This window comes from Schistocerca serialis, chromosome 1 (genome assembly GCF_023864345.2).
Source record: "Schistocerca serialis cubense isolate TAMUIC-IGC-003099 chromosome 1, iqSchSeri2.2, whole genome shotgun sequence".
Classification (NCBI taxonomy): domain Eukaryota; kingdom Metazoa; phylum Arthropoda; class Insecta; order Orthoptera; family Acrididae; genus Schistocerca; species Schistocerca serialis.
In genome coordinates this window covers 1,034,178,474-1,034,201,768 of record NC_064638.1, presented here as the reverse complement: position 1 = coordinate 1,034,201,768, position 23,295 = coordinate 1,034,178,474, and the positions used below count along the sequence as shown (strand labels likewise).

Below are 23,295 nucleotides of genomic sequence, written 5' to 3'. Positions count from 1 at the left end.
TTGGGTAGTTGAAACCACTACTCAACTTTGACGTCCTGGGTCGGTGAACCACGAAGCTCGTAGCGATCGCACAGCTCCACACACGCTCCGACACTGCCCAGGGACCGCCAGTGGACCCAGCCGACTGCACCGCGCGGAGATAACTTCACTAGTCCGCAGTAACCGACCGACTCGCCGCAGAATGCCGACAACATCTAAAATAGTCGTCAGCGGAAATAACGCCAGCCACACACACACACACACACACACACACACACACACACACACACAACCTGACAAACACTTGCACGAAGACCTGATCGATACCCAGCAGTAAGCACTCACGAAGACAAATCTGGAGGCGATGCGCACACGCACATACATCCGACTCATGGACGCGTCGTCCGGTAGGGCGACCGACCGACGATCCACCAATACCGTGGCGCGGCTCAAGTAATGCATGGCGGCAATGGTCGGGCGAGCCATGTCGACGTAGACCTCACTGCTCCAACCAGACTGCACTAGTGCCGCATTGCAACTCCTCGACTGGCAGGAGCGGACTGCGCTCCAGACGCGTTCCAACTGACTAGCAGACCCGATCTCACAACCTGAACTGCCTACGACAGACATCGACCGGCAAGTAATAACAGTCGAGCGAAGATACTACGAGAGGGGATATATCGATACGCGCTGCTAGCGCCGGTCACGGTCAGGCAAAGAAGCAACTCAGTGACAGTAGTAATTTAAATTAATGTGGTGAGGGGGAAGTACGTTAAAAACAGGGTGTAAAATACCTGATGGCGGGAACTCGAGCCACGCACGGCTCAGATTATAGTTAACAGAGGGGCTAACTCAGCCGCAAATTGCGTGTAGAATCTGACAGGGGTTCCATCGGGCTCTGGGGCTTCGTTCAGTTTTACGATTTCGTCTGTAGCTCAACGCCACTGACAATAATCTCTCTTACGCTCATCTTGTCAGTGGTACGAGGATTAAATTGGGGCAATACTTCTGTTTTTTTTTCGTTGTAAAGGAACGTTTGAAAATAGAGTTAAGCATTTCTGCTTTTGTTTTGCTATACACAGTTTCAGTTCCTGTCTTGTCCATGAGTGTTGCATGGGGGCTTAATTATTTAAAATGCAAATATTTTTAGTAGCTGTATGTCCGATTACGCTGTGTCTCGTAAACGGTTGGCCCTGACTAGTATTATTACGCAATCTGACTGCATAGAACAACAACAAAGAATGAAATGAAAATTTTCGTCAACACAATTAATTAAGTCCCCAGCAACTATAAAACCTACGAAGCCAACAAAGCACAAGTGTAGCTGTTCTGTGTGTGGAAGTGTGATTCAACGTACACATCTGGCACGGTTCTTCTTCACTAAGACAAGAAATTTTAAATATCATTTATACTGAAGTAATTAAGAAAAATAGAAATCCTATAATTGCGTAAGGAAAGCAGAAATACACTCTAATACAATAACACGCGCCAGATGCTTTGTTGACTGAACCTGTAATGACGCATTATACAGGACATTGAAATAATGAGAAAAAAAGAAAAGGAGTTTGTTACCTCATTTATATTGATGAAAATCACTCTAATCCTTACAATATATCTCCACACCGACTCTCTACTACCACATCTCAACAAGAATTCTCCAATATCACATCTCAGCAAGCACTGCCTACTAGCACATCTCAACAAACACTCTACTACGAGCTCTCCCCAAGAACTGACTACCGCGAGTCCTCGACAGGCACTGACTACTACGAGCTCTCCCCAAGCACCGTGGAGGCGGCTTAATAATACTCTTTGGCGCAATCTCTGGCGCAGTGGCTCAGTGTAGCCACCTTTCAGTGTCTGGACACAAACTTTGGTGCCACTGACGGCCTTTACAAACGACCAGAATTTCTTTGGGTTTTTCGAAAGTTCTTTTGATAATATTCTGCTGCGGTAGTAATTGAAGGCTTGACGCATGTTGCTCTCTTGACTGCCAAACGCGTTTCAGTCAACATCTCTCTGTCCACAGCCTTGTGCTTCGCTTTATATTACACTACAGTCTCTCTTTCTTTAGAAGTTATATTTATAGTGACTGTATACCATTGTGGATAGATTAGCATGGAGAGCTGCATCAAACCAGTCTCAGGACTGAAGACCACAACAACAACAAATACCATTGTGATCGAAATGCCGTAGCTGGAGAACTCTGTGTGAAAGGAGGCCTTCCCGCGGCCTCGTCGTGTCTGCGCGGCAGCTACACAGCTCTCGTGTACAGAGAGAGGCGTAGCTGGTGGCCACGGGTGGCGAGCAGCCAAACAGGTTGGGGCGGCTGCCTGACCTCACCTCGGCTCAGTCCGTCAACAAACACATCTCAGTCGCGGCCCGGCTGGCACGCCACGCTGAGCAATTGCTCCAGCACGTACGGCGCTCGCCCTGTGCTCTTCTGACCTCGTGTTACCCGGTAATGAGGAGGCAGACGATGAACGGTATGCCTTCTGGAGTGTTCCTCTTGTAACTCCATCGGTGGCTTTGGTAACAGCGAACTAGACCATCGACGTTCTTCAGAGGTGAAGAGGCAGAAGACCGAAATCCGTTCGGCATTTCTCGGTTTCCGCTAATGAAAGTAAGTAGATGAACTTGAAATAGTTCTCTCTCTGTCTACTCTTAATTACGACAGTTATGGCACACGGAAAGATTGGGGATAAACAAGTGAATATATTTCTGGATTATTGCCCCTCCGTATTATTTTAGCTTACGTATTACCGTCAAACTGTGAAATCAGCCATTTTATGGAATAACCAAGCATTATAGAGTACTAAAAAGCATTAGACGGGGTATGAGATCATCTTATTTAATACTTCACTTAGGCATTTTAATAGTGTGTTGACTACGTTTAGCCGGCCGTTGTGGCCGAGCGGTTCTAGGCGCTTCAGTCTGGAACCGCACTGTTGCTACGGTCGCAGATTTGAATCCTGCCTCGGGCATGGATGTGTGTGCTGTCCTTAGGTTAGTTTAAGTAGTTCTAAGTCTAGGGGACTGATGACCTCAGATGTTAAGCCCCATAGTGCTTAGAGCCCTTTGAACTTATCTTTTTTCCAAAAAACAAAAAAAAAACAAAAAAAAATTGACAGATACAAAATCCACAGGCATCATCGTTGTAGCGATGTTCAAACTAGAAATTTATATATTTATTGAAAGTTAAATTAAAATACGAAAAATATTGCGATTGTCTGAATATTGCCTTATTCTGAAGTAGATGCACTTTGTAGCTTTTTAAAAAATCACTAAAATGTAATAAACAAACAATTTTTAGCACTTATAACACAGTTATTATAAACAATAACTGTGTCTAAAATTTCAGATTTTATATATTTCGAAATTGTACTATTTTGTTGAAACAAGCAGAACTGAAATGAGATTTTAGTAATCTTTGAGAACATGTCTCTCTGGAGTACAGCGGCTTATTTATTACTTACACATGGAAGTGAATATAAGAGAAACCGATGAGGCAGCTTTTCATGAATGTCTATGTACACAGTTTCAGTCTACAACACAGATAAATCTGACTCAATATAAATTCAATAGATGTCAGAAGGATGCATAAATGCTACGATCTCACAAATGACGATGTGCTTCAGGCTCTTATGGTTATCAGCGCCTTTGTACGTATCTGAATATAACTTCTAAACATAGTCACCACCGGTGATTGGTGCCTGCAGGACCTTGACTAGTTGGGGGGGCCGGCCGAAGTGGCCGTGCGGTTAAAGGCGCTGCAGTCTGCAACCGCAAGACCGCTGCGGTCGCAGGTTCGAATCCTGCCTCGGGCATGGATGTTTGCGATGTCCTTAGGTTAGTTAGGTTTAACTAGTTCTAAGTTCTAGGGGACCAATGACCTAAGCAGTTGAGTCCCATAGTGCTCAGAGCCATTCTAGTTGGGGGGGGGGGGGGGGGCGGCTGAGCGCTTCATTGCGCCGTTTGCTTTTAAAAAGACGCCAAATGCGTGTGATTGAGCTAGATCTATGTCGGAAAGAACGTGACGAGTACTGAACACTGTCATGTTATCAGTATAACCAGACAAGTTTTACAAATATATGACATGAAGTGAGACACATTCTGTTACGCACTCGATATGATTCGTGGTAACACTGAATAGCAAGATTACAAACACTCTGATTCGCTATATTTGTTTGAAATTGTGCACCATGCGTCACTTAACCTTCAATGACTGTCATTCAGCACACGTGTGAAAAATTTAAGCATAAAGTCTAGAATAAGATACTCTGAACACACAAACCACTGAAAAGTAGAAACACACACACATTTGCAAACCACTTTATAGAAGAGAATCACAACCAAGCTGACAGAAAAACACCAGTAAGCAGTAACAATTTCTAGACAGCTAATGCCCACCTACCAGAGCTCAAAAAAGGTCCTCTGTAGTATAAATATAAGATACGCCACCCTTTTCACTTGAACAAATTATTATTCTTATTGTTTTGTTGTGGTCTTCAGTCCCAAGAGTGGTTTGATGCAGCTCTCCATGCTACTCTATCCTGTGCAAGCCTCTTCATCTCGGAGTAACTACTGCAACCTACATTCTTATGAATCTGCTTACTCGTCCCTCCAGTATTAAAGTGGTGATCCCTTGATGTCTCGGAATGTGTCCTACTAACCGATCCCTTCCTCTAGTCAGGTTGTACTACAAATCTCACGTCTCCCCAATTCTGTTCAGTGCCTCTTCATTAGTTACATGAACTATCCATCTAATCTTCAGCATTCTTCTATAGCACCACATCTCAAACGCTTCCATTCTCTTCTTGTCTAAACTGTTTATCGTACATGGCTACACTCCATGCAAATATTTTCAGAAAGGACTTCCTGACACTTAAATCTACACTCGGTGTTAACGAAATTGTCTTCTTAAGAAATGCTTTCCTTGCAATCGCCAGTCTACATTTTATATCCTCTCTCATTCGAGCATAATCAGTTATTTTGCTACCCAAATAGCTCATCTACTACTGTAAGTCTCTCATTTTCAAATCTAATTCCCTCAGCATCACCTGATTTAAATCGATTATATTCCTTTATCCTCTTTTTGCTATTGCTATTGTTGATCATCTTATATCCTGCTTTCAAGACACTATGCATTCCGTTCAGTTGCTCTTCCAAGTCCTATGCTGTCTCTGACAGAATTACGTCATCAGCAAACCTCAAAGTTTTTATTTCTTCTCCCTGGATTTTAATTCCTACGCAAATTTTTCTTTTGTTTCCTTTACTGCCTACTCAATATACACATTGAATAACATCGGGGATAGGCTACAACCCTGTCTCACTCCCTTCTCAACCACTGCTCCCCTTTCGTATCCCTTAACTCTTATAACTGCCATGTGGTTTCTGTACAAATTATAAATAGCGTTTCGCTCCCTGTATTTTACGTCTGCCGCCTTCAGAATTTGAAAGAGAGTATTCCAGTCAACATTGTCAACAGCTTCCTCTAAGTCTACAAATGCTATAAACGTAGGTTTGCCTTTCCTTAACCTATCTTCTATGAGAAGTCATAGTGTCAGCATTACCTCGAGTGTTCCTACGTTTCTCCGTAATCCAAACTGATTGTCCCCAAGGTCAGCTTCTACCAGTCTTTCCATTCGTCTGTAAAGGATTCGTGTTAGTATTTTGCAAACGTGACATATTAAACTGATAGTTGGGTGATTTTCACACCTTTGTTTGGAATTGGAAGTACTATATTCATCTCGAAGTCTGTGGGCATTTCACCTGCGTCAAGCATTATTATTATTATTATTATTATTATTATTAGGATTAGGTTATAATTTTCGTCTAAAATTTCCGATAAAGAATTTGCTTACTTGTTTCTAACAAACCTACACTTTCAGTCCGTATATTCAGAACTATATCCCGAGTACGACATTTTTCATCCTTAGAATGCCACAAAACCCACACTTTCAAATGGTTCTGAGCACTATAGGACTCAACTGCTGTGGTCATCAGTCCCCTAGAACTTAGAACTACTTAAACCTAACTAACCGAAGGACATCACATACATCCATGCCCGAGGCAGGATTCGAACCTGCGACTGTAGCAGTCCCACACTTTCTTGGGCTCAAGTTAACATCTTCTCACAGTGTGTGAGGAAGTCGGTCGATTTGACCGAAGAGAAAAAATTCGTCTGAATTCCAACGATTGTCATCGGGCGACGAGATCGGCTACAGTGACAGGCGCACTGCTTTGAATAGATCATCGTCGGTATCCACCGGTGCCACTGCGACCGTAGCGTAACGGTTACTCAAGTCCGGGGGCAGGGCACGTGGCGCCGCCGCCGCCAGCCTCCGAGAGCCAGGAATACAGCCGTCGCCAGGAGGTGGCCCGATCGCCTGTCACCGGCACAGTGTAGTGTTGTGCGGGGATCTAAGCCACCTCCTCGCGCCGGTTGCACTCCTGGCCGCCGCAACGGCAGCAGGAGGCTGACGTGGAGCGCGCGGGACGATTCACACACACACACACACACACACACACACACACACACACACACCTTTTTTTCAGTAGAACTAGCTAAATGCAACGTTACAAAAAGAGTGGTGTCAGTTGAAATCATGAGTAAAATACAGTCAGAAAAACTACAGATCTGTTCCACTTGAATAAATGAAAAAGACTGTGTTGGTTCTTTTCTTTTGGTTGCTCCCCACAAATTGCTTTCATTCGAAAGAAACGAACATCCAACCGCTGCGTAAAACTGCAACCGACGGAATCAGTTATCAAATATTATTGTTGAGGGTATTTTTGTTCTGTCGTTGCAACTACAAGAATGCGTAATTTTTTTTCACCAGGCGCGTTTCGCTTTATTGAGGTAAACAGTCATCAGTGGTCTGTAATTAAGTTATTTACATTCTGATTTGCTTTTATATCGAAAAACAGTTCGTTAAGATTGAGTTGTACTTACGGTGATTTTCGGTTATTTCTCGCTTACATCGGGAAATGCCGTCTGCTAGCACATCGTTGTTTTTCTCCGTTAGACATCGATAATTCTTGTCTAATTTTTAGTTATCTGTAGCACTATGCATTTCTTATGTTTTTCACAACACACTTTTATGCACACCACTGTATTGTTTGTTTTTGTACTTCTAAGTATATGTTATGGTTTCACTGAAAAGCTACAAAGGAATGAATCGACTATTTTCCAACAGACAAAATCGATTGTCTTTATTCAGTTGTCCCCATCACTAACTTGAACGTCCTAATATTCAAAGTTTACGAGCTTTCATGCTCTAGTACATTACTTTGAATTACTAAAAGACTAACAAAGCTCTAGGATGTAATCATATTTTAACACCGATCGCTACACATTATCACATATCTTACTTTAAAAGGACAACAAAGTCCTACAAAAAATTTTCTTTTGAAAGCTATTGCTACAGTTCGTTCATAACATTTCTTACCCGTAAGGATTAAGTTTATCAGAGTAAGAAGAGGGTCAACAAATCTTAAAATGCATTGGTGGCATCGTATGTTCCAGGCTAATGCTTTAGTTTTAGTGACTTTACCTCGAAAGAATCACAGCTCAAGTTTCTGAATCATGTTAGGGAAGCACGCTGTAGCCTAAGAAGTTGTAAACGCTCTCAGTGTTTCCTGTTCATAACCAAAACTCAGGTATCACTGAGCTACGCGCGTTTCCTTTTCCGAATAAAACTGTTCGCATGTGTTTAACCTACTGTAGTATCCGCTTGTGGTTTCCAAGGCCCGAGGGTAATCAGACAGGATTTTGTGGCTTCCCGCTGCAAGGCGTGTCCCCGTTGTACCTTATATATTTCCTCCACTGACAGTTGCCTTCACACTGCTCTGTTCATTTTTCCACTGTTCTCATTGTTTTTTTTTTCTTCAAGTAAGTCATCAGAATATCTTAGGTCAGTTGAGAATGCGCGTCAATCATTAGAAGCAGTTCAGTTTATAATTTAGTTAGCTCTAGGCAGGTGGACGTGTGTACTGCGGAGGGAACGACAGAAGACGAATTTTAATTTTTCCTCGTTTTTTTTCCCTTCATTTCTTTGATTTTCCTGCCGGAGGCCGCGGGGCACTGCCGCGGCCGTTCCGCTTCATCACGCCCCTGGATGCGACATATACATTTCTAGATCCTGGGTACAAGCTTCTTAATTCTAACGTCGTACAATTGCACCAGCTTTTCTGTCACGTAATCGTACCCTCTTCAGCGTCGGTATCTTAGGCTAAGGCTACACGTGAGCTTCTTAACGTAACTTTTGTGCGATAAATAACGCAAGAAATAGCCACGAAGTGTTGCATAAGACGTGGCTACACAGTACGGAAATTAACGACAGGCGCGTTGTCAAGATCGTACAGCAGATGGATGGGGTCGTGGTCATTTTCTTGAGACAGAAGGCGCAAATGGTAGCGGCTACACGTACATCAAATAACGCAATGTTGCGGCCAGCGGCTACCGCTGGCCTATTTTTCAGACCTTGCTGGTGGCCAGATTTGTTGAGGGTTGCTCTACATTCACCTTAGTACGGGGGGGGGGGGGGGGGTGCCCGACACTCACAGTGGGTTTTATTGACGGTGAAGTGCTTATAATGAGGATTGAAAAAGCTCAAATACGAGGGTTGCCCAAAAAGTAATGCACTGCTTTTTTTTTTCTCAGCCGAAAGCAATGCTACGAATGCGAAACATTACGTACGCACTATTTGAAAATGTAAGCGTCAGCGGCCGGGAGTTCCCAGGCGGGAAGTGTAAGACTTATTGAGTGCGACGCCACACTGGGCGGACTTGGATGAAATGATGATGATAGCACAACACCCAGTCCCTGAGGGGAGAAAATCTCCCACCCCAGCCGGGAATCGAACCCGGGCCCCCGTGCGCGACATTCCAACGCTCTGACCGTTCTGCTATTGGGGCAGACTACTATTTGAAGTCTCCTGAGTGAGCGCGCCAAGTTTCAGTCGCTTCCGACAGATAACGTAGCTGGAGAGCAGTTTCAAAATGGCGTCTGTGGGTGATGCATGTTACAAGCAACGTGCCGTCGTTGAATTTCTCACTACAGAGAAAGAAACAATGGGGAATATTCACAAAAGGTTGTGCAAAGTCTGCGGTCGGGGAGACCATCCACGGCTGTCACACCTGGAATACAATATAAGAACGATGAGGTGGTGATCCACACAGTGAAGCACTGGCTTCGCTACCAGGACAAGGATTGGTACCGACAGCGTTTACACGCCCTTGTTTCGCACTGGAGGAAGGCCATAGAACGCGATTCAGATTACGTGGAAAAATGGGGTGTGTAGATAAAGCATCATTCTTTTTTGTGTGTAGTTCTCATTATGTTCAATAAAGAATTGTTGAAGAAGAAAACATGCTGTGCATTACTTTCTGGGCAAACCTCGTATTTATTATATGAATGCGTAGTGTCTGTTCTTTCGGACAAGTCCAAAGGCACAGTTACTAAACATTCATATAATTGATTCGCCTCGATGGGCAACGAATCCATCTCCATCAGTGCGGATTCTTAATTACGTCCGACCTCTTGCGGGAATCCCCAAGTAGCGACCATAGAGGGCATGGACAGGGATTGCTGATAGGTGGCGCTGGATGGAAATGTGGGTTTGTGAATGACGTGCCGAGATAGTTTGCGCAGTTGCGAGAAACGCTGTGTACGGGTGACGCAATACTCCGTTCATCATAAGAATAAACCTCATGTAAAAGTTACACCATGTATTCTTCCAAGTCTGCTGGAACCTCATTGGATTTCGTTTCATGAGGAGCGAAAGCCAAGCTCTCTCTCTCTCTCTCTCTCTCTCTCTCTCTACTATAGTCAATTACGACACTGAGGATACGTTTTATGCTGTGCGTTACGCGTACCTGGAGTCAGCGAGGATATGGGGCAATAACTTTACCGGCGCTTTTAATTTGGACAGCACTGGCCAGGCAAGTGATCCAGCTAACCTGCAGTGATGTGAACAGTTGGGGCAAAGACGTAAAAAGAGACGAGCGGAGAACAACAAAGTTGTGAACGTCACTTAATTTTTAAACAGAAGGAAATTTTATATGGCATAACTCAGGCGATACGCTTCTTAGGTGACCTGACTGAAAACATAACGTGCCCTCGATCCTAACTTACATAGTTCTGCAATTAAAAACAAGAGTGGTGAAAATTGCTGACTTCAAAAAAAGGGTAATTCTTCTGCATGAGCTATGCGTGGCGTATTACCGCATAGCAGATTTCCCATGTATTTAAAGCCACTGAAGGTATTACAGTCAGTGTCTGGTAATCTCTGAACTCTTTTCATATCGATCTCCGTGGAATACATTTCAGTACTGCTACGTTGATAACGAGACGAGCAGCAACAGAATCCCAAGCCAGCAAAAAGTCTACATTTCCTCCTCCTGTTCCTCTTTTATGACGTGCAGTCCTGCATTTCGCCGTCGTTCGGCGTTGACATGTGACAAAAGTTTGTGAATCAGTTCCAGAACGTTTGGCAGCTTAAATATCTTGTAATTTCTTGCGACAAATCCCATAACTTGGCTGTAGATCAGTTCTATTGGATTCAGATAGCAGTGGTACGGTACAACTGTAAAAATGCAGCATTTGTACAGTGCGCTTGTCGCTGTGAAAATCGTTTTCCATGTTTCTACGACGCTTATCACTCTGGCTGGCGTGAGACCACATCTGTCCTACAAACCAATGTGCACATTCAAATAGAGTATTTGACTTTTTCTCCAAAAAAAATGATTGTGTAATGTTTTCTTAACTTCAGCCACCTTTAACCGTCTTTTATAAAATATCGATACTTAATAATTTATATTTGCAATGAAAACTGGAAATATGCGTGCGATATGTAATTAGAAACTAGAAGACGTGTTTTTCTTGAAAAACGATGGTTAAGTACGATTTAATTAACATATATTTGATGAATTTCGTATTTAAATGATCGAAGTATTCAAACCGAAAAAATTATAGATCACAACCAGATTCGTACTGCCGCTTCCCCATTTATTATACAGTGTTTCTCGAAAAAATGTGAGAGCTGACTTTTCTCTGTAAGGTTGTGAAAAACATTAAGAACAACTTGTTTCTCGCCATTAACGGGATTCCGCGCGCATGTTTAACTACGAAGCGCGAAGCAGTGTCATCCATTTTCACAGTACGTATTAACAGCAAGACAATCAGAGCACATGTAGCGTTTACGGAGGCTGTGACTGTACACAGTTTTTGAAATAAACATTACGTAGCTGAAGCGTGATTAAGAAAAACGTTGATGGCTGTTAATACGTCAAAATGTCTTTAAAGTTTCATTTGCAGTGACATGGGAATAAGATATCTAAGTTGGATCTACTTCCAAGAGCGGAACAACGCCACTTTACGAGAGTTGCAGCTGCTGACCAATCATAGCGCTTGTGTTTGTTTGCATCAGGTATATTCTTATAATGAGCGGAGTACAGTAAGCAGATCATCCTGCTTTCGAATCCCGATCCGGTACACATTTTCACTCGTCGCAGCTGATTCCGCGTAAAGTTTCGATGTCGCTAACATCTATGATCCCTTTCCTTTCCCGTCCCTCCACATATATAAACAGTTGTATGTAAACTTATGTTCGCAACACTGATTATAAAAATCGTTATAAGAAACAAGTTCCATGGACGAGTGTATGCGAAGCAATTTCCGGACACAGATTGTAAAATAAGAAAACAGGAGAAAGAAGTAAAATAGGTCACCTTTTGTAGTATTACTTACAGTTCTTGAAATGGTACGGCAATAATAACTTCATAAGCACATTGATGCTATCTCAGTTTCACTAGATACTAAGTGGCTATATGAAGTACGTTTGACTAGTAATTAGGTGTATAACTAAAACAGTATGAACAGTCTTAAGACTTTTAGCTACATCTCATTTTGTGAGGAAAGCAGTTTAGTTCCAGCAGCTATAAGCACTCATTTCGCCAGGGAAGTAGTCCGTGACTTGAAGTAAAAGATGCCGCAATATTTTGTCTTACTTAGAGACCCCTAGTTCCACACAAGGTGATACAGTTTCTAAAGAACAGGATAGTGTGTCTTTAGACTCAGATCCATCCATTTTTCTGACGAAATTGTGTAAGAAGCAATATGTTTTGATTATGGAATTCGCAAATTCAGCATGAACATAAAGAAGACAGTGAGAAATGCGCCACTTACTGGCTAGTATTACAGATGCACTTTCCACAAAGCTTCAGGTTCTGCTGAGTTGGTAACTGAAGAGTTTTTTCGAGTGTTAGAATTGTTTTTAAAACGACCACATTACTTTTTGACAAAGTGCAAAAGCTTCAAAGACATACAAATTTGGTTGGGGTCCTTTTTGAAGTGGTTGTGGTAAAGATAAATTGAAGATGGCTGAGTAGATTTTCTGCTCAATGTAACTTGCAAACGTTCCGGCATCACTGTACGCGAAACAGTATCAGCATCCGCTACAGCCATTAGTACTATAGAGAAGTACATTTTGTAATTAAGAAAAGTCACTGCCACTGAGCGATGGGTGAATTATTTCAGACTTTCGTGTTCATTATGATCTTCCCAATGCCAGGCCGTTCTACATTATTAGACGTATTCACCACCTTATCTGTTTCTTCTGATATCGTCGTCTGATAACCAATAACGAAATAATCACTTTTGATGCCACCCTCAGTTCTGTGATAGTACTTCTCAGTTCTCGATAGGCATACTTCGTTCCAGTCGGTGCCCAATGGACCGTGCCACAAAGGAAACTACGATAGCAACACATCGTGTACCTAGTGCGCTCCCAATCCTGCGTCATCTACGCATAAAACGTTGCGTTATTTAACACGTGGTACAGCCATGGGTCTGCGGTAAGGAAACGTTGCCGTAAATTCCGTGAAACTGTTGCGTTAAAAATCGCCCGTGTTGCCTTAGCCTTAGAAAGTCCCCCTCCCCTCCAAATGTTGCGTGGGCATTTGTGAAACAAAATTTGGTGCAGTATTTGGACTGTACGGAAAATGGTCGAAAACTCCTTTTCCAGAGGGCTGAAGCAGTTGGTTTGCTATACGCAGCGTGAAAGTCTAAAACAATTTTTCAAGGGTCTTGCAGCAGCCGACACTGTCGGTGACGTGCACGCGCAACAGTAGTACCACGCGCTGTTTTCAGCATCCACGACAACTGGTGTTAGTTATCGTAGGACATGACTGTTTTGAAAACGTCCTTTGGTGAGTATTTGAGGCACCATTCTATTGACTTTGATCTGATTTCAATTGTGTGGTGAATTTTAAAACGAGTCTTCTCTAACTCTAAGGCGTGCAAAAACGGATCACACCACGAACTTTGCAATTACCTGAATTTCGGAATAGATAAGGCATTTTAGCAAAACTTCACCTCGGCTGGCGCTAAATTACAGAAAACAATTTTTCCTTAGTTTTTGTTTGACCTGCCTTTCTTTTCTACGTAAGTCATAAACAGATCGGTCATTTAAATGTACACTATAAGTTTCGTATTGACTACTTTTGTCTCCCGTAAGACTGGTGCATAACGTTTCTCTGGTCAACAAGAAAATTTCTCACAAACAAACAAAAGCCTCTAAGGAGACCTGTATTGTCACTCAATGGCATAACAGTATCTCCGAGGTAACGATGCAGTGGAGATTTTCCCGTACGACCATTTCACAAGTGTACAGCGTGAATATCAGGAATTCGGTAAAACATCAGATCTTAGACATCGCTGCGGCCGAAAATAGATCCTGGAAGAACGGGACGCCATGTCACGTACTGCGCGGCCCCTCCCGCCGAAGGTTCGAGTCATCCCTCGGGCACGGGTGTGTGTGTGTGTGTGTGTGTGTGTGTGTGTGTGTGTGTGTGTGTGTGTGTGTGCGTGTGTTGTTCTTAGCATAAGTTAAAGATAGTTTAAGTAGTGTGTAAGTGTAGGGACCGAAAACCTCAGCAGTTTGGTCCTCTAGGAATTCACACACGTTTCAACGTTTTTTGAATAAGACCAAATTGTCCAGGACCCTTATATAACCATTCAGAGACGTCTGGAAGCTCTTTTGAACGGCAACGGTTTTGCTAGACCATATTAACCATGGCAATAAGTTGTGCTTTTGGTGTAGCCAATTTTTCCCATGTCCTGTATAATGAATTTCGTATTCGCCAGAACTAGGTAAAAGGCTGCTGCTGATAAATGTTCAGTAACTGATATGCTGGTAATTTTGTCTCGTCACATCTTTCTTATATTTGTCCCGAACTGCCTTTTATTCTCATCTCTCTCTCATTGTAATAGGAGATGTAAACTATCCTCTCTGTAATGGCGAGGACTTACTATCAGGAATCATCGGCATTCTTCAAGAAGCAAAATAACGGTTCCACCAAATTGCGTCATTTTTTCAGAGCCAACGTCTTATTGTCTATTAAGCGTTAATCAAATATTCTCCAGATCCCCATTTGCCTTGTTATACGGTTACCAGAACTGAGGCGCTGGAGTACTTTTAGTTAACGATTGGGTGTTCCATAATTCTTAATCAGTGACAATTGTCCTATCCAATGATTGTCACTTCTGTCATGTGTGTTCTACCACGAGTGGAGACCGACGAAATTACTAACAAGGAACGTTTGTCTTAAGAACTGGAATAGCACTTCAGAATTAGAAGCCTGGTAATATATGACGACTTTGGTCGCTTGTTAGTTTTCTGTTAAGGTGAAATACTAGGCCGAGTTGTACTGGTAGTTGACTGCGAGCAACGTCGCTCGCCGATACGTAATATAACCGGGTGAGCGCTCGGGCGGACAGGATCACCACGTCGAACTAATAGCGCTGTGGCTGCCGCTCGCTGACCTGTATCAACAAGTAGTGTTCCAGGGCGAGGTCACGGTCAGCGCCAGGACACCATTACCTGCCACCGCAGAGTAAAAAGTATTACGTTGAGCAGTAAGCTCGCGGATCGGCGCAGTGACACAGGCATCACACAGAGTTCCTCATCTTGAAATACACATAGCTTAGAGAAATGTATAAAAAATAGGCTTATTTGAAATATAAAACACACAGAGACTCATAGATCTCGTAATGAGACAAAATCACTGGTGAATCGTTTTAAGAAGAAACACTGGCAAATATTTTTTTTAAATGTAGGAAATGTCTTCCATGGGCAGCAGAAACAAATTTGGAGAATGATACAACAGACGAAAGAAATAAATGAAATTGTGGAAGTGAACGATATAAATAGAAATCGTGGGTTATGTGTTTAATAGAGCTGTTTAAAGAAAAAATATCAGTTGTTTAAAGGTATAAAAACTACCAAAAACGGAACGATATCAAGAGATCAACATAAAAGTAAACGGTGATGTAACAGTTTCGCATACAGAGATAGAAAACGCTGTAAGTCTGCTAAAAAAATGTGAAATCTTCAGGGAAAAAATTAATTCCCAATGAATTACTGAAGTATCGAGGATATTCACTAACTATATAGTTAGCCAATTGGGTAACCATGTTATAACCCTTGATAAAATTCAAAGTTTATGGAGAACTAGTATCACTATTCTCAAGTACAGAAACGAGACGGTAAAGACCCGTCCAATCACAGAGGGATAAATCTATTCAGTTCAGTTCTTAAACTCGTAACAAAAATAATAGGGAAAAAACTGAAAAGCATTAAATCCTTGCAGAGGATCCGGCAGGTCATGCACAGATACAGTAGTCATTCTTAGACAGTCTGTTGAGTGCAACAGATCAGCTTATTTTTGTTTTATTGACTGAGAGAAGGTTTGCGATATGATTCAGTTAACAGTTGTGGAAAACCTGCTCTACAGTCGGTGAATTCCTTCAATCTTAAGAAAAACGGTTGAAGATATTTATTCCAACAACTACAGCCAGATGAAAATTGGTTCCAGGCTAACTAGCTGTATGGCAGTTCCAGTACTAGACAAGGTGACTCTTTGAGCCCATTGCTATTTAATATAGTCGTGGACGAGGTGATGAGAAAGATCTTGGTCGTAGTGATTATAGAATGGGGGACGAAGAAATAAAAATTATTGGTTACGCTGAAGCAGCAGTTCTGCAGGCAAATAGTGAAGATAACCCGCAGAAACTTTTACATATACGTAACGTGGTAGCCAGAAACCTAAACCTGGTCATATCCACTCAAAGAAACGAATGTATGACCACATCTATGGATCGAATTAGAAGCAAACTGAACTGGTAAAAGTAATATAGGCATTCAAGGAAAAGATGGAGTGACAACCTCAAGTAGACTGGAGAGAAAACGCTTTAGCCTAGGAACGAAGATATAAGGAGGAGGAAGAAAAAGAAATACCCTGTGTTTGTAGTCGCGTAGTGATATGCGCTGAGCATATTTGTTGCAATGTATTTCACATAATAAACTGAATAAAAAAATTCAGAAGATTAGGATTAAATCTGGGTAATTTTCTGTGCTCTCTTGCTAAGAATAAAGCAAAAAATACTTTCATTTTGTCGCGGGATGACATCTATCTAAATCGAAAAGGCGACTGGCGGAGATGAAGGAGCCAGTCGGATGGCGACATGTGGTGGACAGTGCTGGTAGCCGTCTTTGGGATTATCTTCCACCCGAACTTCCAGAAGGCCCTTCCGAGGAAGGAGTAGATTTCTTATCACCTTGTTACTGAAGGATTGCTCGCATGTGAACGTGAATAAAGTATTTGTTACTTGGACGAAAATTTGGAGACACTCTGCCCATCCCTGCTCTTCGTTGATCACGTTTCATATCCCAATTGTTCTTCCAGCGTTGGAAGGCAGTCTTTGACGAATGCTGGGCCCATCCCAAAGCGAGCTGTTGGGAGTTCCGTAGTGTTCTCGGTGAGAAATTCTCGTGTTTGGAAACAAATCATACAGCACAAAAACAAGATGAGCGAACCTACAAGCTAAGACGTTTCCAGTAAAAATGTTTATTATTTTCCATGCAATCACAAACGTATTTTCAGACTGCTGATTTGGGTCGTCTCGAATGAACGTCTCAGTCGGTCGAAGTCGGTAACCTGTGATAGTCTAGGGGAAAAAATTAAGTATTTTAGAAATCACGGTCGTCTACAGACGTTATCTAAAAACTGTCGTACTTGTTACGTCGTTTCTGCACAAAAAGTGTGTCGCTCACCGCTATAGCTTCTTGTGCGCTTCACATACTAAGCCTTTGTCTACTAAGATACCAATCTCCGGGCCTTGACAGATTTCTTCGACCTAGTGGATTTCTTTGTCACAATTCATTCTGTCGTAATTTTCCCTCCATTTTGTGGTTTTGTTATCAATTTTGTCTCTTGCACTAAATAGTTTACGTCCTCCCTAATTTCGTTGTTTATTAATCTGTCTGCTCTGGTAGAAGCTTTCACAGCCCTAAGAAGACTCACCTCAGCTCCCAGCCTCTTACTTACTGTTTGCTAATGAGCTACGACTCACTTCGTAGTGTGCGGTCGGGCTTTGCTCCTCAAAACTTCATTCCCGTGGCTTTAGGATTCACTAACTCAACCTGTAAAAACTGAACACTCATAGGATCATTCTGTTGTCTGTGTCTGTTTGCCTATCTATCTATCTGTCTATCTGTTAAAGCCCCATTTTTTTTCCAGGTACAGATAGAGGTACCAAGCTGAAATTTATGTCCAATGCTAAGGTCAACGGTCCCTCGGCGGCGCAAAAAAATTTAAGCTTCTGTGTCAATGCAGTATTTATGTCACATATTCTGATACTCGCAAACCCACTCATCAATATAGAGTAGGCCTAAAATCATGAAATTTGGAAAGCAGCAACGTTTAACAGTGCACGTAAAGGAAACAAATCCGGAAAGTGTTAATTTGTTAATAAATAACACGAAAAATCTTTGTCATATTTCATCCGACTTCAAACTTAAGACGTTCTCGAAAGTCTTGGAATTCCCGGTACCGATGTCGTGCCATTATCAATACAGATAACAGACAGGAGTCGTAGACTTTCTCGATTTCCGGGATAGATAATCTATGTACATAAATAAGTTTGTACGGAACGCTCACAGTGCGAATCCTACTGACACTTTGCCAATTTCCTTTCTGAAATGTCTGTCCATTGTACCGCACATATTTCCAAAATTTGTATTTTTTTGTCTACAGTGCTGTCCATTAAAATTACGTCATGAGGACGGCATGCAACAAACGTCAAATTCGTATAAAGTTTACTAGCATTTCAGCGCAACCGCACAAAGTAGCAGGACTTAGACCACATACATTCTATACGTAAAGGGAGATTATGCAAAGTAGCTCTCATTCAGAAGTTATATCTGAATGCTAATTGTTTCTGATACGATCATGTTGTGAAACGCCTTTTTTCTTTCAGAGGTCCAACAGGAACCTCGTCACAAGACGACTACCGAACGTCCTACACAAAAGACAGAAGGGCCGAGAAATGACGAATGACTCCGAACAGCGAAAAGACTCAAGCTGTAATGTTTATACACAGGAAAGGAAAGGAAAGGGGCTACCATGTCGTCGCCCACACCTCACCCTTTCTCTCCACAGACGCAACATTGAGCGACGGCCTGATGTAAAATACCTCGGGGTGACTTAGACCAGCGCCTCTTATGGCAAAGGCACACGGAAGTCCTGAGGGTAAAAGCAAGTCAAAGGCTCCACGCACTCTACGCCTTACTAAGGAGAGAAAGCAGCATAACAGCGAGCATTGCGGCAAGAGTGTACTGCAGTACAGTACGCCCCATCCTGGTATTTGCCTGCCGTGTACGGGGCTACGCTGCAAAAACTCACGTTAAAATACTATACGCAATCAAAAACAGAGCTCTGAAACGAACCATACGAGGTTTGCGATATGATTCAGTTAACAGTTGTGGAAAACCTACTCTACAGTCGGTGAATTCCTTCAATCTTAAGAAAAACGGTTGAAGATATTTATTCCAGCAACTACAGCCAGATGAAAATTGGTTCCAGAACATTCGTAGTTTCGCGCCAATGGTGTGATGGAGAGAAATGCGGTTGGCGTCCCTGCACACGTCTGTCTTTGGTGTGTAACTGTCGGAAGTTTCATTGTTGTATGTCTGTTACTTATTGTTCAGTTTTACATTGAGTACAACGTCTCTCACAGTTTGCCAATTTCGTGGTGGCAGAATAAGAGGAGCAATACGTCTGCGTTATAGTTTGCCTGAACTCAAGAAAACCTTTAGAGACACACCAAATAATGCAGGAAGCCTGTAGTGATGAGTGCTTAAGCCGCATTCGGCGTTACACGTGGTTCACACTGTTGAAAAATGGCAGGACGGAAGTTAAAGATGACTCTCGTTCAGGACGCCCACCGACGCTCGTTTCAGGAATGTCAAGGAAACTGTGCGTGCCAATCGAAGACTGACTGACCGAGAGATTGCTGAAGAATGTAACATTTCAATTGGAACGTGTCATGACAGAGGATCTTGGAATGCTTCGTGTTGCCGGCAAGTTCATCCCACGACTCATGAGTCAAGACCAGCAAGACCTTCGCCTCACAACCTCTGAAGAGCCCTTGGATCGCACAAATAAAAATGAGATACTCCTTAAGGGAATCGTAACTGGTGTAGAGATGTCGGTAGCGTTCTCGCTTCCCACGCCCGGGTTCCCGGGTTCGATTCCCGGCGGGGTCAGGGATTTTCTCTGCCTCGTGATGGCTGGGTGTTGTGTGCTGTCCTTAGGTTAGTTAGGTTTAAGTAGTTCTAAGTTCTAGGGGACTTATGACCACAGCAGTTGAGTCCCATAGTGCTCAGAGCCATTTTTTGTAGAGATGTGGGTCTACAGTTGTTAAGTTGAGTCCAAGGTCCAATCTTGACATAACGTCGGGAAACATTCACCAAGACCAAAAAAAGCTCGTCAGGTCAGATCAAATGTCAAAACGATGCTGATAGTTTTCTTTGACTCTGAGGATCAGTTCATCATGAATTCGTGACACAGGGACAAACTGTTAATCGATGGTACTATCGGGACGTGTTGCGGCGCCTTCGAGAAAATGTGAGAAGGAAACGGCCTGAAATGTGGTGAGACAATTCATGGCTCTTGCATCACAATAACGCACCCGCACATTCATCCCTTTTGGTGCGCGACTGTCGCACAAGAAACATCACTGTGCTTGCCTCATCCTCCGTTATCTCCAGACCTGGGCGCTGCGAACTTTCTTTTTATTTCCAAAGTTGAAAACCCACCTGAAAGGAAGAAATTTTGCAACAATAGACGAGATAAAACAAAATTCGCTGTCTGTGTTTTCTGCGACCCAGCAAGAGGCGTACCAAGACTGCTTTCGGAAGTGGAACGGCGTTGGGAGCGATATACCTGTTCTGCAGGAGAGTATCTGGAAAGAGACGATGCATAATAAGTAAAAGGTGAGCGTAGAAAAATTTTGTGGACAAAGTTCCGGAATTTTTTGAACAGACCTTGTACATGTAGACAACCGTTTTCCCACAGCAGTCCCGCACACTGCTATCAACATTGACGCTATAAGTGAGGATTCAATTCCTCGCCGAAGCAATCTAGCAAAGAGGCCGGTACTCACCAAAAGAGTTAATAATCTCCCTAGGGAACTAGAACCCAAGAGATTTCCGAATAACAACCCTCAGATGGTTAACTGACAATTTGTCACATTGCGGCGGCGCGGTTCTTTCCGTCCCTTTACGACGAACCTTCACCTACCTGTGAACATTGTCTCAGCTGATCATCAGTAGAGAAGCCGAGTGAAACCTACAGTACCTCGACGTGAACCAGGCTGCAATTAAAGTCACTAAATCTACGTTTCGGGAGAAAGTTTTCACACGAAATGAAAGGTTGGAAATTTTGTCCTTAATTAATATATTCTGAAACTTAGGTGAACAAGTATCACTGCCAAGCCCGTGCTAATCTTAACGCAGTCACTCACTATCCCTTTCACTCACGTTAGCAAGTTTATGGAGTTGCATTTCCCGAAAACGTAATACCTACAAAAATACGGACTGTTTTTTTATTGAGAATGCTCGCCAAATATCAAGTCTGTCGGTACCTAATGCAGCCACAGTTTTTAGCCACCAACCTGCTCAATACGCCACGCGGAATTTGTCTTTTCTCGTCATAAAATTCACTTAAAAATTCCGAAATTTCTACACACCCATTGGAATAATTATGCCGTCACTTTACAACTCTTTTGATGTATGAAACACTGCTCGATCCGGCAACTTATCATTTCCATCGGAACTACTGCTGCGCACGTCCAAACTGTTTCATTAAGTCTTCTCTACCAGCAGAGAAAGGCGCGCGAAGAATATTGCTTTACCATTGGTCAGTTTACTCAACAGCCAATAGCAAAACAACATTCTCCCGCGTCAATCCGCGCTTTTCATCAATAACCAATCGCAAAATAGTAAACCTAACGACTGCACTTTTTACCGACTTAATTATCTAATAAGCTGAAGTTTTGTTTATGCATAAAGTTATTTACTATTGTTATTTATATCTGAATTAATTTTCCCTTTACCATAAACTTACTTTACAAATCTAGTCTACAAAAATCCCCTTTGTCTACATCCATACTTCCTCGAAATGTTCCCGCACTAAATCCCACTACATAACTCGTTAAACAATTATCTTCATATTAACCTTAAACCAAACTCACGCATCATTAATACTGCTAAAATACATTTATAACAATTAACCTACACAAAAAGACATAATAACACTTTATGAAAATAGAACAGTTTATGAAAAACGTTCTATCACTTTAGTGCACTCTAGTGGGCACAATCGAAACTAAATCAGTCCATTATCCAATATTGTCCTCTATCGGCTGATACACAAACTACGTGCGCGTCCAGTCTCGCATCACCATCTGTCACTATCCAGCTCTGAGACACATCTCCCACTTAACCGCCTCCAAGGCAGGATCGGTATACCGCGCCACGCCTCAACATGAGAAAATCCACACCCAAACTCCTAATCGTAACATTAGTGCCAGGCAATTCAATCTGATAAACAACAGGACCACAACGAAACGCCAGGAACATTACCACTACCACTAAAAGGCAGAAGTAAATTTCTTAAAGACAAAAAACCTTGACAAAATCAGCATTGTAAGCAAGGCTGACAGTATGAGAGAGCATTTAGCAGCAGCAGCAGATTCGTGGCCTATACAGACTGCGTTTCGCCGTCACTGTTTAGCGAAGATATTATTGCACTTGGCCGCTATCGGAAACACGCGGCGACGTTACAGTTAACAAGTGCAGTGGTGACTAAACGCATCATGCGATCACTGCTTTCAAGTCAGCTGTGCATACACTGTCAGCCTCGATTACACGCTCACTCGCGATAAGCCGACCGGAGCGCCCTCACTTTCTGGTGCAATAATGTTGTCCACTAATATATGGCACTGCTGGTCGCGTTGGTTTGGGATCGTCCCACCCAGTGTCATAGCGGACCGACACAACTAACGCCCGAGACAACAGACTGTTCGCTCGGCTATTCACTATCGCGCAGTCACATCATACAAGGGCGCCCGTACTATAATTTGTAAGGGGTGGGAGTGGGGGCGGACCTGGGGTGTCGAGTGTTTTTAATGTTTTGGAAGACGAATGTCGGCTTCTTAAACAGGTTTTAGTTCAAAGTCTGTTAAAACCTGTGTGATACAGACTTTTAAATAATTTTCTTTAAAGAAAAATTCCTGGCTACACCATAGTCTTTCCTTTCCCTGAGAGCGAGGGTGGTTCCCGCCGCTACCATTCCTTGCCCCCGGGTACGGGCGCCCTTGACATCGCGTGCCTTTGAGTCAGAAATCTGGCTTGTTTGTAACGCGATAATCCTCCACACGGAGAGTGCGACGATGAGTGGAACCAAGGGTTGTCACGACAGCAGTCATCGTTGTGGTTTCCATTGACGCGGCACCAGAAGTGCTGCCCCCAACTGGCAACGCCTGGTCTGCCCAGACGAATCCCTGTTCTGCATACAGAGCTACGATCGACTTATCTGAAGAGAACGGACGTTGCCAGATTTCATTTAGCATCTTCCTTATCACCTGATAAGGGGGTCCGCCACCGGTAGCTGAGTGCTCAGCGCGACAGAATGTCAATCCTAAGGATCCGGGTTCGATTCCCGGCTGGGTCGGAGATTTTCTCCGCTCAGGGACCGGGTGTTGTGTTGTCCTAATCATCATCATTTCATCCTCATCGAAGTGGCGTCAAATCGGTAGACTTACAGCCGGCGAACAGTCTACCCCACAGGAGGCCCGAGTCACACGACGTTTACATTTTGCCTGATAAGGGAAGCCACTGAGCACACAACACGATTACCTCTGGTTCGCATAGCCGACATTTTGAACATTAGTCGTTACGTTTCTGACGT

The 23,295-nt window shown here is 42.9% G+C and overlaps 1 protein-coding gene across 2 annotated transcripts in view; it reads left to right on the top strand.

Annotated features, from left to right (window-relative positions):
• The window catches only part of LOC126414214 (major facilitator superfamily domain-containing protein 6), a 228,131-nt gene that overhangs the window by 99,756 nt on the left and 105,080 nt on the right, over positions 1 to 23,295 (top strand). The window contains exon 1 of one of the 2 annotated variants that reach the window (XM_050083328.1): positions 2,362 to 2,602. The exons of the other annotated variant lie outside the window; for it this stretch is intronic. The gene's annotated coding sequence lies outside the window, so the exon portion shown is untranslated. Of the gene's footprint in view, positions 1 to 2,361; positions 2,603 to 23,295 lie in introns of those variants that run through there. 2 annotated transcript variants of the gene reach the window in all.